At 43.9% G+C, this 14,286-nt stretch overlaps 2 protein-coding genes across 6 annotated transcripts in view; one reads left to right on the forward strand and one right to left on the reverse strand.

Moving 5' to 3' along the window:
- The window catches only part of LOC309578182 (C2 calcium-dependent domain-containing protein 4C-like), a gene marked incomplete at its 3' end in the record, with an annotated part of 28,851 nt that extends 26,102 nt beyond the window's left edge, over positions 1-2,749 (reverse strand). The window contains exon 1 of the mRNA XM_082290604.1: positions 2,664-2,749. The remainder of the gene's footprint in view (positions 1-2,663) is intronic.
- Positions 2,750-3,309: 560 nt separating this feature from the next.
- The window catches only part of TLN2 (talin 2), a 144,706-nt gene continuing 133,729 nt past the window's right edge, over positions 3,310-14,286 (forward strand). For 4 of the 5 annotated variants that reach the window (XM_082290387.1, XM_082290390.1, XM_082290391.1 and 1 more), the window contains exons 1-2: positions 3,321-3,417; positions 7,403-7,516. The gene's annotated coding sequence lies outside the window, so the exon portion shown is untranslated. Of the gene's footprint in view, positions 3,418-7,402; positions 7,517-14,286 lie in introns of all 5 variants that reach the window. The other variant, XM_082290388.1, reaches the window with a different exon arrangement.

Genomic DNA, 14,286 nt, shown 5'->3' on the forward strand with positions numbered 1-14,286 from the left:
AAACATAACCTTAGAAGTGAAGTCAGGTGTCCAATAGAATATCTTAATTTCAAAACGTTCTCTGAATACAAATAAAGCCTAGAATTATTTTTTATGTTATTTTTCCACTCAGCCACAACGAATCATAACCATTACTGTCACAGATGGTAATTGCAACTGGAGTCAGATTTACTCTCAGGAGATTATTATGCCATGCAGATACTAATATCTCAAACTCCAAAGCTACGACTGGTAAAATCAGTTCAACTATACTCCAAGAAACCACTGAAAGGCTGAATAGGACAGACAGACCAAAACTTCTGTAGAAATGCTAAAGAAGTTTTGGGTCTTGTGAATACTTTGGTGTAAGTGCTTTCAGATCCATCTATAATGTTACTATTATTTTTTTTTCAAGGGAAATGCACCTATCTGAAATTTTTATAAGCTGAAATACTGTAAAGAAACCAGGAAGCTATAGTTCTGTTCTCTATATCCACTGTACTGAAGAAAATAAAAGTATATTTCTCATTACTGAAATAACAAAACTGAATCTCCACAGGACAGATTGACAGAATACCTCATTTATTATTGCATTAGTTTTATCAAGGAGTCTTACTGTAGAATGCAGGTATGTGGTCAGACCACCTCGTATTTGATATGATGCAAACATAAGGGAAAAAAAAAAAAAGCTGGTTTTCCCCAAAGCAAGTCACTAGCTGGGTACAAAGGGAGATAGTAAACGTGTCCAGGGAGACAGTAAATGTGTCTAGACACACAGATGTATTGGGAGGAGCAAGACACAGAAATTATACAGGGGAGCCTAGTCTTGACATTGCACTCCATATTGTAGTGAAATTTTGTTCTTTGGGATTGGGGGGGTACTTTCAGTGACATTTTGATGAAATCTCTTTGCAGAGATTTCAAAGTAGCTATTTGGAGGTCAACGCAGCACAGAGATTTAATCAGCCTTCCTGTGAGCCGAGAGGAAACAGAAGAACACAGAAATGACAAAGGCAATAGAGACTGGAATTGTGGCCTTGCATGTTACTATGTGAGAGAATATAGGTTAGGAAAAGGTTTAAAAATTAAGGCAGAAAAAGATAATGCAATCAAGTATAGTCATGGAGTACAAGAAGTTTCTCTTGAAGCAGTATTGCAGCCAGGAAATAGGATAATACTGCATGAAGAGAAGAATGAAATGTATCATCATGTATTTTTTAAGAGGGAAGTTTAAGGGAAAACCACATTGTTGGAAGCTTATCATCATGGTAGTAAAAGGCCAGGGAAAAACCCAAACCAACAGCCAACAAACCAAAACACCCCAAACTGCTCTTTATGCAAATGTTATGGCTGTTCACTGGTAACTTACTTGTGCAAAAGTACCTCTAAACCACAAGAAATACTTTAGTTATCACTTCTTTTAATAACAGATTGGATACTATCTCTTTAGTAACAGATGATAACAATAACTCATTTGTAAAACTCGTATATTGTCAAGTATTGTCAAGTTATAAGGCAAATCCTGTGTAGCCTCTATTTTAGTTAAGAGGGCAGACACTTGTTTGTTTGATAAAGCTGGCACAGCTCAGGGTAACTACTAGGGATGTTAAAATTGTGATGCTTTTAATTCTGCAGGGTGGGTGTATAAGATAATCTGGTTGGGTTTTGTATCTACAGACTGCGTTAAACACGCCCACCAAGTGTGTTGATACAAGCTGTGTAACTGCGTTGGACTGTGTCACCATGCATTGTGCGTTTAGCGTCTTAAGGTTGATTTGTTGGAGCAAGACTACTCTGGAAGGCAAAACAAGCTGTATACTGATGCAGCTCTTTTAAGCTGGTTACAAGTAAAAATATTTACTAATGCCTGTGCATCAGCTAAATCAGGTGAAATTATTTTAATTGCATGATTGTCAACTGTTGTAGTTTTACAGACAGAGGCCTCAGTATATATGGCATTAATTAATGTAATGGACCTAAGTTGGAGTAGGTATTTATTTTTTCATATTTGTATCAATATATTGGTGAGAAAACCATTTACACAACTCTAACAGTGTTAGAACTGTTCAAATAATACCAGCTGCGTAAGGGAAACCCTGAGTCTCCTTTACTGCTACAGCAGTTCAAATGTTGCTGGTGTTGGATCCTGGCCTGTGTCAGGAACAATGTGGCCAGCAGGACAAGGGGTGTGATTCTTCCCCTGTGCTGGGCACTGGTGAGGCCACACCTCGAGATGTGTCCAGTTCTGGGCCCCTCAATTCAGAGAGAACATTGAAGTGCTGTAATGGGTCCAGAGAAGGGCAAAAGCGCTGGGGAAAGGTCTGGAGCACAGGTCCTGGGAGGAACAGCTGAGGGCGTTTAGCCTGGAGGAGGCTCAGGTGTGACCTTATCACTCTTTACAACTCCCTGAAAGGAGGGTGTAGCCAGGTGGGGGTCGGGTTCTTTTTCCAGGCAATCAGTAATAGGACAAGAGGATGTAGTCTTAAACTACGCCAGGGGAGCTTTTGGTTGGACATAATGAGAAATTTCTTTACAGACAGACTGATTAAACATAGGAATAGGCTGCTCAGGGAGGGAGTGGAATCACCGTCCCTAGAGATATTCAACAAACAACTGGACACGGCCCTCAGTGCCATGGTCTGGTTGACGAGGTGGTGTTCGGTCGTAAACTGGGACTCGATTACCTCAGAGGTCTTTTCCAACCGAATGCATTCCGTGGCCTTGTAAGCACAGCACGACACACTACGCGGGCGGTCCGGGCTGCTCTCCACGCCTGGGGACCGGTACCCGCGCGTTTCTGCGGCCCTGGCCCCGTCCCCACCGCAGCTCCGCGGGGCCAGGGCGCGGCTTCTGGGGGGGCCTGGCTGGGCGGGGGGCGCGCGGCCCCGCGCGCGCTGCCTGAGGGGCCGGCCGGGCGCCTCGCGCCCCCACAGCGGCCCCCGCTGGTGGCGGTGCCCTGTGGGGTCGTTTTCCTCCCCGTGGGGCTGCTCCGGCCTTCCTCCTCCTCCTCCTCCTTCCCCTAAGGAGCTGCCGTGCCCTGGCTGCCGTGGTGCCGGTTGGGCAGAGTGGGAACGACGCTATCTCACCGCCTGGGTGAGGGCTGCGGCCGGCGGAGGTGCCTCTCCCTCAGGCCCAGGCAAAAGGGAGCTCCGAGCCCTTGGCTGAGGCGGGCTCTGCTCCCGCCGGTGTCCGGGCGCGGGGTGGGAGCCGCGGGTCCCTCAGAGCGGGCCGGGCGGAGGGCGGTGGAGCGGCCCGGAGTGATGACGCGCTTCCTGCCCTCCCCGGCGGGGGTCTGCGCCTGGAGTCCGCAGCCGCGGCAGCTGCGGGCGGCGGCGGCCGAGCTGGCGGGAGCGGGCAACAGGCGAGCGGGGGAAAGGAAGGAAGCGAGAGAGCGGCGGGGCTTAGACGCTCCGCAATGCTACAGTAACAGCGTTCCCGGTAGGAGCCTGCGAGGATCCTTGTCCTGCCCCGCCGTTGCACGTTGCATAGAGCGTGTGGTCTGTGCGGAGCCGCCGAGAGGGGGAAGACTCGGCGCGGGGCTGAGCGGCGGGAGCGCGGAGCCGCTCGGCTGCCGCGGGGCTCTGGATGCGGGCAGCGCGCTGCCCCCGAGCAGCGGCAGCCGCCGGTCGCCGGTGCCCATCTCCCCCGCACAGGCTCGCCCGCGGGTAGCGCTGCCCGCCCAACAAGTTGCCGGTTCCAGGGAGGGCAGCAGCAGCCCGGCCCAGTGCTGTGCGGGCTGAACCCCGGGAAGAGGAGAGCGGCCTCGGCTCACCTATCCTTCGTCAGGAGCCCGGCCGGGAGGAAAACACCGATCTTTCGGTATTTCCCTGTGCCATATAGGGCAGGAATAGGAGAAAGGTGCTGGGGCGGCCGGTCCCTCGCATCATGCCTGGGGGAGCGTGGCGTGGCCGGGGGTGGGTTTGCCCGGGGAACGGAGCTGTTCGTTGTTGGGCGCTATTGGCAACCGCGATGGAGAAAAAACCTTTTCGCAATACGTGGTGAAGTGACGACCTCCCAAGGACGATCCTGCCGCGTCTGCATACGCGTCGATCTATATCCATCTATCTGTGTCTCTGTCCGCATCTTCCCACGAGAGCGGTGGGACGGCTCGGGTTGGAAGCGGGTCGCAGGGCGGTCCTGTAGGGCCACGCCGGAGGGGAGGGAAGGACGCGGCCGCCCCTGCGCAGCGTAGACGAGGATGGGTGGGTGGCTGAGCCGCGCTGCTTCGCAGCCTCGCCGTTCCCCGGGCCGGCCTGGGGCGTGCAAGGGTCCAGCGGCTCCGGGCTACCTGCCCCGGTGAGGCTTCGTGTCCAGGGCTAAGCAAAGCGCAAAACCTCTCTTGGTGCGGGGCGGCACTGTGTGCTTGCAGCGGGGCTGTCCGTGCCCCGGGCTGGGGTCCGCCTGTGTGTCCTGACACCTCTGTTTTCCCATGCCCTCCTATCAGATATCTGTGGGTGCAGTCTTGCCTTCGGGTGTCTGGAGATCCCCGGCGCACTGCGTGGGAACACCTGACTGAGAGCAGGAGCCTCTGCTGGCTTTGTGCTCACCTTCTATAGCGCTTTTGTTCTGCTGACCAGCCATTTCAGTTTTTTTAGGCTTTACTATTTATGTGTTAAAGTGCTGCTATGACGTCTAGTTAGAAAGATTGTGGGAATGTTCATCGATTGAAAAAACCTCTTGTAAGATTAAACAATTGTCCACTTCCCTCCAAATATTTTTAAAGTTTATTTTGTAGACCTGTATTTTGGAGCCAAATTTGAGCCATATTAAATTTCAAGGCAGTTCTGTGTTTGTAAGTATGTTACTTAGAGGCATTGGGGAGTTCTGCATTCTCAGGAAAGCCCAAAGGCTATGGAACAATGTCCCTAGGATTTAAAAACAAAGAAGCAACACATTTCTGAGATTGCTCTTATGTAAAACATGACTCATTTGTATGTAGATGGCAGTGCGTTTTAAGTAGGAATGCAAGCTGCCAGTGTTAATTAAAATACCTTACAAATTGTAGTATATGAAAAGCTTTCATATCTGTATGGTGTAATGGTCAGCCATACTTCCAACAGAACAGCTGTTAGACAAGTTAACTGTGAGTTAAGTTGGCTGAACTACCTTTCCTGCTTTAATTTTCATAATTTGACATTTTCAAGGGAGATTCAAGGTTACCACACAGCTGAGGAGGGAGGGGGCGTGTCTCTTGCCTCTTGGAAGTGCATTTCATTTGAGTTTCATAATGCCTCATTTAACTCACTGGTCACTGCAGAAGTAAAGGGTTTAGTGGAATTCTGGCTTATCTGTTGGTGACAAAATTATTGAGCTTATGTAAGATAAGAATACTTCTTGTTTCTGGTTGCCAATCTAAGTGGGTTAACTATAGGAAACTTGGATAATATTCAAGTTCTGAATCTCAGTGTAAAGTTAGGTAAAGTCTACGGCCATTTCATATAGGATACCCATTCATTTTACTATTCAGATTACAGCAGTTTATCCTGAATAATTGTCCTGTGTGTTCTTAGAGTAACATCTGTTGCATGATATCATGTAATGGAATGTAGTACAGCCTAATTTAAGTTGATTTGAAACATTGCCATTGCACTGTAGTAGTGCCTGAGAAGGCGAGAGGTTTTGTGGTGTGTGTGATGGATAGATTGGTTACGAGTAGACAGTATTGAGAAAGATGAACTTGCATTTGAACTGCATAGGATTAAGTAATTTTACTCTGAGCTTGGTTTGTTTTACAGTTTTACTTAGACTTCTTTCATCATTTGCCAGCTAATGTAATGACTGAATTCTGCTTATATTAGGAAATCCATCTACAGTTATAAATATAACTATCAGTACAAAACACCACTACAGTAGAGTCAAGTCTTATTTTGGAGTGGGAGGAGTGGGCTTGAAAGAACTGTCTAGCTGTGGCATAGCTTGAACTGCATGATGACTTAAAACTTTTGCTGTGAAAACTTTCTTTTATTTGGTATTGTTTCTTCAAAGATTTGACTCCACATAGCAAGGGTGTTCTGAGGCATCAATATTTGGATTGTCACTTTATATGCTTACCTATATAAGATGTATCTATTAAACCTGTGCAAATGTAATCTAGATGGCTTGCAAAAATGGCAGTACTTAATTAGTCACCACATCTAGACAGTAGTTCAAACATCTCACCCCCATTCCTTTTTGTGGCATTGTAGTGTAAGATAACTGTTGGGATATTAGTGTTGTATGTTCATGAAATATGAGCAATACTGTTCGTTGAAATATCCCTCCAATCCATAATTTTAGCATTATAGTACTGAAAGCACCATTTGAGTTGATTCTCAGCTGCCAGTCCTATCTAACCCTTGGAGATTTTGGTAAACTGCCAAATGTGTAGACATCTTGATATTATTTATTTTTTTCTTAATATGCAGAGTTTCTTGCTAAGCAGTGCTTTCTAGATGCTGCCTTTGCACCGGGTCCTAATTAGGAAAGAAGTGTGAATGTCTTTACAGACCACTGTACCAGCTTTCAGAAATTCTTTTCTTTTCCCTGCTTTTGAATCTTTAAAAGTTTTGGCAAGTCTGCTTATGCATGTTTCTACAGACAATAGAATGCTGATGCAAATTGAGAACAGCAAGCAAAATAGTTGGGTGTTGTTGCAAATGGGGGGAGGCTGTCTTAATAAGGCTTACTCTTCATTTGTTTACTTTTGGATTTTAGTGTTTCAGTTGGGACAAATAGAGCTGGAAATTGCAGTTTGGTAGTCCTGAAGGAGAATGCAGGTTTTTGCTTCCAGGGTTCTGCTTCTCACCACATATGTTTATAAAAATACACATTGAATTGAACTGCACAATTTTTGGGGAGAGGGAGGATACAAATTGTAAAGCAGAGGGCTTTTTCAGAGTAGTTTAGCTTACGACTTCCAGAGCCTCTGTTAAGGAGAATAATCTAGGGTTTTGCAACTCTGTGGATGAGATTATGATTATGGACATCATGCTGTGTCTTAAAATCTCTTATGCTTTATTTTTGTTGTTGTGAATAAACAATCTATTTCTTTTACACAATTAATAGCTTGAAGGTAGTCTGAGCTCCTTAGATGTGTAAGTGCTCATCCACAGCATGCGGTGCAATCTGGGTCTGATCAGTGTTGAGAGAATTGTGCCTTTTGTCTCTGGGTGCAAGGAGGTTACGCCTTTGGAGTGAGGCTGGTGTGCTTGAGGATGAGAAGGTGGTGGGAAGCCTGTGCTTAGTTTTGACACCAGACTTGTAACTGTGTACAATGAATTTTGTAGGTTTCTGTCCCTGCTAGTGCTGCTGAAAACCGATTTCACAGTAGAGAACCATTTCCCTGGGTGTGCTATGTGCATACATGCTTATCTTGGAATTGAGTTTGAATTAGCCTGCATACTTGAGGCAATTGTGATAACATTTTGATATTTTCCACTTCCAGTTGCAAGCTGGGATTTCATCCCCAGAGATACACCCCCTCGATTCTCAAAGCTCCTGTGCCTTTTTACTCAAGCATCTTCATAAAGCTAGAAAATGCACTGACTGACTTCACAAGGTGAGGGTGACTATACAACAGTAAGTCTTGTCTTAAAATACCTTTACAGTATTACAGTACTGACTTACTTGTAGTCCCTTTACTTGGCAGCTAATGGTTGAGTCCCTGCCAAGATGGGCCAGGCTGGCACTTCAAACTGCCTTCCTTTCATTCTCAGTAGGTAGCTCATCTTTCTGTGTTTGGGCAGCAGGAAGAAAGTATGGGGTGAAGTGAACGGTAAATGAACCTTGTGTCTTTCTCTCTGGTAACTTTTGTAAGGTTGTGATTTCTTATTTCTTTATGAAAAAGTGACATATAACCCAGGAACAAGCAGGAGGCTCTCAGTCTTCTAAATCACAACAAATAACAATTGAGGTGATAAAGAATCAATGGTACTACATGGGCTGATTACTTTTTTGTGTTGAATAACAATTTACATTTGTCAGCCATGGCAGATTTGTTGCTCTAATATATTGAAGTGTTTATTGTTTTGCTGAAGTATTTGGTGTAGTGGTGTGAAAACCTCTTAAACAATGATGTTGCCTTCAGCTTAAAAAGGTCTTCAGTTGTGTAATGCTTTTCTTATTACATATTCTTGTTTATTTTCATATACTGATCTCTCTTTACCTTTCTTGATAGTTGGTATCTGTAACTTGGTTAAGTAACCCTTTGTCTCAGCAACCTCAAGTCCAGCCTATCCTGTGGTTTGGTTTCAGTTGTGTTCTGTACTAGCAGGATAGTTCTGATTTTTCTGGAATGTGAGATTTAAAGTTTGTGTACACATGACATAAATATAAGCATAAAACAGTTCCAAAAATTGCTGGTTTGAATTTGTACAGCTGGAAACATTAATTAGGCTTAAAGTAATTGATGGCGACTACCATTTACCTTTGCTCAGTTTACATGTGCCGAGTTGTTGCATTCCACTGTGGGGAACTGCGAGGAGTTCTTTTAAAAATGGATGCTCAGGAACGAAATTAAGCCAAACGAGGCAGGCGTTGTTATCTGAGAACCGTTTATTGGTAACGAAAAACAAAATAAAAAGGAGTTACCCTACTAATGAGGGCTAGAAAGGACACAGCAAGACTAAGGAAAATGGGAAAGGAATGGGGGGAGAGAGAGAGGGGACGGGGAGAAAAAGGGCGTTACCACCAGCGAGCCAGGGCAGTGCTGTCGGCGTCCAGGAGGCTTGGGGTGCGTACACTGCCTGCCTGCGGACGGGCTGGGTCTGGCCGAGCCTGCGCGGCTCTCGGAGAGGCGTGGCTTCACTGGCGTGGCTCCCGCGGCGACGGCGCCGGCCACGCGGTGAGTGGGTTCTCGGACGGGCGGACCAGGACCCTGGACAGGGTCACGGCGACCGGCTGGATCGGGGCGGCAGGGTTGGATGCAGGCAGCCCAGGCAAAGACTCGGGGCGAAGCGGCGAGGCAGGACAGGTGCGAGGGCAGGAGAGCCAGAAGGCAGGCTGGGGCCAGGGCAAAGGAGGGAGTGAGCGAGCCGCCGAATGAACACCAGCGAGACCCCCGTGAACAACACCGCAGTTAGTTTTTGTACCCCCCGGCCCCTCCCAAAGTCCGCCCGCTCACAGGGAACCATTGGTCCAGTCCAACCTTTCTTTGCTGTCCGTTGGTGGAGACCTTTTCGCGACCTGATTGGAGAAGCCCCTCCACAGTGTCTCCTATTCACTGCCTCATGGGAGGTGTTGCCAGGCTAAGTCCTCCCAGAGACAGGGCTTGTAGTTGCCTCCTGCGCTTGGCACGTGCACCCCTCCTTCACATACCTGTGACAACCATTGTTGAAGCATAACAAAACTGAATTGGCTCCTCACACAAGTGCTGTGTAGCAGGAAATGGCAAAGTGGCACTTGGCAGGCAGAACAGAAGCAGGAAAGACATTATTGATGTCTGACAGAAGTGATGGTGCCTTTTTAAGAAAAGACCTAGGGTAGTAGGAGGGATGGTGTCAGGAATGTGATGGTGGTGTAGCACTGAGGGGCATAATCCTTAGACACAATAAATATGTTTAGATACCACGACAGAATCAAAATTTAGCAATGGACCTATAAATGAATATATGAATAAATGAAATCAGGAAGCCCAACTTGAATATTTCAGTTTACTATAGCTTGCAATTTTTGTAATTCTTCATAATTTTTGACTGAAATATTTTCTTAGATGATTTTTTTGTTGTGGAATAAGGACACATCTGTTGACAGGGGCATATCTGAACTCCTGGGGAAAGGATCAAGTGGGAGTCACTGCTGCACAGCCAGCACATGGGGTCAAGCAAAAGGAACCAGTGGTGTCTCCTGGGGTCAAGCAAAAGGAACCAGTGGCGTCTCCTGGGTCAGGGTATCACTAAAGGCCCTGGTACAGGGAGGAAGAGATAAATGTCCAGCTTCAGTTGAAAAAAGCAAAGGCTGTGGGAAATGAGATCACTCTGTTGTGATGTTTAAAGTACTCTTTGGAATATTATGTGCAACAACTGAGGATCTACAGACCCCAGGCAAGAACCCAAGATGTTGTAGTATGTACCAACCTTGAAAAGTATTTGGTGTTTTTTAATTAAAAAAAAAAAAAAAATCAGTGCTGTGTTTGCAGTTGTGAGTAAGGTCGAGATAAGCCTGGTTGTTGCTGGGTTGTCTGTTCAGCTGCACTGTCATGCTAACCAGACTTAGAAACAGCTGAGGAGTGTAGGTGAAGGTACAGAAGACTAAAACCTGTGAAGAAGGGGTAGTTAAGTTTGCCTCGTGACCTTGGGCAGACCAGACTATGGATTAAGTACAGAACAAATCCAGACATGAAGAGGGGTTGCAGGGGGTCTCATGAGTTTTGTGTGAGGCCTGTGTATGTAGTGGACCTGGATAAGTAAGGGGTCTATTGAAATGGTTCACAGGTGCTGTATGAATGAGTGAAAATCTGTTCTCTCTCTGTCATGGGCAGAGAATGTTTTTTCAGAGTTTTCATGTCAGAGCTTTAGCTGACTGTGTAATACCACTCCCAAGGGAATGGCAGGGCTTTAGTGACGAAGAGATGAGGCAGAAAAACACCTTGATTGTGATACAAGTGTGTGGTTAAGGTGAGCTACTTACACAGCAGTAGTTGGAGGTTATTTAACACAGATAAGGGAAGCCTGCAAGTGGGAAGAAGGGTATATGTGGCCTGAGGAACCAAGCAGACCAGTACTGGAGCAACTGTAGGGCCGGGCTATGAAAGTGGCTCAGTAATGAGTGTGAATATCTGTGTGGGAACAATGTGTTCCTGCCTTAATGCAATTATCATTCCTTTTCAGAGATAAATTACAGTTTGAAGTGTTACAAATGCCATCTGCGTGTGAGGGCAAAAAACCTCAAGTACTTTCTGTTGAAAACTAAAAACAAAGCACTGTTTTCCATGTGGATCTTAGTATAATCAGCCATTGCCTTAACTTCTCTGGAATAATATTGCCAGCCTACCAGGTCTTTTAAGGCAGTGGTTTCCAAAGATTTTTTTGATCTCATGCCCTTATCAGTAGATTTGTGAGCACACCCCAAAAATGTGTATTATTTTTAAATTTACACACATACTATTCTACTATTATTATACACATTAGAGAACATACACAAAAAATAGAAATTAATAGAGGACAAGATAAATGGTTAGAAAATATGTTTTATTTTTTACCAAAACCGTTTTTTACTTTCATTAAGGAATAATTTAGTGAGAGCTATGTGATTGAATGTGCCTCTCTAAATTTTTTTAAAATGTTGGTTCATCACTTGTGTACAGCCATTTTAAGGGCTGCTTCTAGGTTCAGCTTATTTCAGTACTTGGTTTTAATGGCTGTCCTATCCAAATGAGATGCCTCACGAAGACAGATCCAAGTGGAAGAAGTGCATTGTTGGTTTTGCTTACTAAATCATGATACTAATTCTCTACTTCCATACACTAACTATGCAGAGGTTCTTCTTGGAATTCATCTATTAAATTTCCATCTTCCCTGATGTCAACCGGTTGTTCTTGCAGGCTAATGGCAAAATGTTGCATTCTTCTCTTTTCCTGAAGCACTTCTTTTGGAAGGTTTTTAAACAGGGTTTTGGGGGTTTTTTTAAGATTTTTAAAGTTTAGGAAATTATGTATAGCTTTCAGAGGTTTTTATAGGAGGGTTTTTTTCAGTGGAAACATTTCCAAACATCTGTTTTCAAAACAGTCTCTGTAGGGTGAGTTTCTTATTGAAAGCAATTACTCTCTCGCTCCCTGTTAAAATGTCAGCTTCACCTTTAAGGGACACCTTAGGTGTGTCTTTATTTGAAAATGTCTGGTAGGTAGCACAGTACTGACAGCCCCTTGTCATCACAGAAAAGATCAGCCAGTTTTGAACAGTTGTCTTTGTAGGAAAAAACCGCATAACGTGTCGTTACGTTTGACAACTCTTTTAAGCCCTTTGTCACAAGATAAGTAGCAAAACTTACTGTGGGAATATGAATATCGTGGTTGCTCTCCATCTTCTTACAAGGTATTCTACTGCTTAAAGATCTTATTTTTACAAAATTACATAATCAATGACATCCTGTAGCACTTGGTGCACTTCTGCGTGCAGCATTGCTACTTTAGTTTATCTATGAATGATGCGGTGAAAGAATTTCATGTGTGGTTGTGGAGCGACTGCTTTAACTGGAATAAAAAATAGAAGGATTCCAGTGTAAAGGTTACAGATAAAACCCCATAAGTGTACACTTGCACAGTTTTCTCATAAAACATTGTTTCTATTAAAGAAATAATTTACTATTGAGTCTACTCTGATAGATCATTCCTGGAGTGACTCACAAAAGAGAAGTTCCCAATGTGTTTCACTGTTGAAACAATCCAGCATACACCCTAGGATGAGACATGTAGGAAACATCTCTAAGGTCAGCCAGCAGTGTAGCACACCTCCCACACTGCCTAATTTGTTCTGATACTTGTTTCTTCAAATCTTCAGCTCTTTTCTGTGAGTCTTCCAGCAGTATCTGCTGACAAAGTGCCATATTGTCTTCCATGTTTTATTTCAGCCATTTTTTACTGCAGTAGGATGACCAAATGTTTCCCCAATGGTATATGCCTTTGTCTCTTTTGCTGTAAAGTAAGAAGTCTTAAAATAGGCTCCTGAAGATTTGCCATTAAGTTCAGGTGGTTGGGATTTTTTTAAGGGAAGTACTATATTAAGTATCACATGACTTGAAGAAATGGTAAAGATTTGTCCTCACCTCATTGGGCACTTAATTTTTAAATGTCTTGCTAATCATGATGGCTTCATATATCACTATCTAGTATCTCAAGGCAAAGTGTGTATTTAGGGTGGTGTTTATCATTAAGGATAATAGACATAACCATATTTCAAATAGTTATCATCATAATTTCAACTTTTTTTTGCCAGCTTTTTGTCAGATCTGATTAGATTGTTGATTTTACCTCAATGGGTGTGACAAGGAGCTTGTACTGGGAATAGGAAGTCAGTTGTTGCATATGGATTTTGAAGCAAAAGGAAGATCTGTCTTGGCATCTGTGTATCTGATATGGTAACACTTCAGAGTCTTCAGGATCAGAGGTGATTTCAGCAAGATTTGCAGCAGTAGAGGACCCTAAAGGCCCTAAACTATTTGTGTATTTTCCTGGTTAGAATTCCTTGCCTTCATTTGTCTCATGTTACCATACTTGAAAATAGGGTATTTAGTTATGTGGCCCACATGTGTTGTGACAGCATGCAAATTTCTATAAGCATGCCTTTGTGAATTGTGGCCTTTGGCTGTGCCAGTTAAACTTTTAGAAATAAGCATTCCTAAATAATGGAAGTTTTGTTTTGGTGAGTTTTGTTGGGTTTGGGTTTTTTGCATCTGGGACTTGGAAGAAGGGACAGCAATTCTTCTAGTTTGCTTATACCAGCCAACATAGTGTAGTTCCCATCCTGTCTGAGGCTACAGCAGATAAATTCCAAGTACCTGCAAAACATCTGCTATCAAGCACCAGTACTGTCTGGGTACCCGCCCAATAAGTATATCTTTTTATGTACAGCTCATCTTTCTGCAGCTGCCAAGGAGTGAAGTACAATTTTAGCCCCTGAAGAAGATGCAAAAGCAAGGTGGGATTGCAGATAATTGTGTTTTGGGTGAAAAGAGAAGATAAAACAGGGAGTTGCTTTTTAAAAGTTGTTTACAAGACACTTAAAACCAAAGGAAGAAATGTAGAATGAAGGCAGAAAATTATAGAATAGAAAGAAAAATGAGAAAGCTTTAAAAAAACCTGCCAGCTACAGTTAGAGCTTTGTAAAGACTGAAGACTTCTAGTAGTGTTTATTGACTAATTGGTTTTTTTTTTTCTGGACTATATACTCATGCCAGATTTCTTGCTTCATGTTTACCTTTCATTATTTTAACCAGAACTATATTACTGCTTGTGAAATACTCTTTGTGTTATGATGACCAGATAGAGAAAGCAGCCGTGTCATCACAGAAACAGACCTTATAGAACAGTTGTATTTTGTATCTGCACTTGTTCTGATGTCTTCAATAGTTTTGCTGTTTCCTTCTGATTTTGAGTTGATCTGTAAGAACTCTCTAATTCAGCTTTCTTTTATTTGGGACATTTTTCTTTACATGTATTCTATGGGATCTAACTCTCACATGACATGTGATGAGTGAATCAGGATGCTGGGGACTTGTGCAAGTGAAATTTGTCTTCCTTCTGGGCCTCTAGTAGAAGTTTTGTTTCTTCCTGGTCAGTCTACAGATGCTTGAAACACTTGTACTTGTTAGGAGTTGCCATTTGAAATCTAAGCA

Source organism: Coloeus monedula (genome assembly GCF_965178545.1).
Source record: "Coloeus monedula genome assembly, chromosome: 14".
Taxonomy (NCBI): domain Eukaryota; kingdom Metazoa; phylum Chordata; class Aves; order Passeriformes; family Corvidae; genus Coloeus; species Coloeus monedula.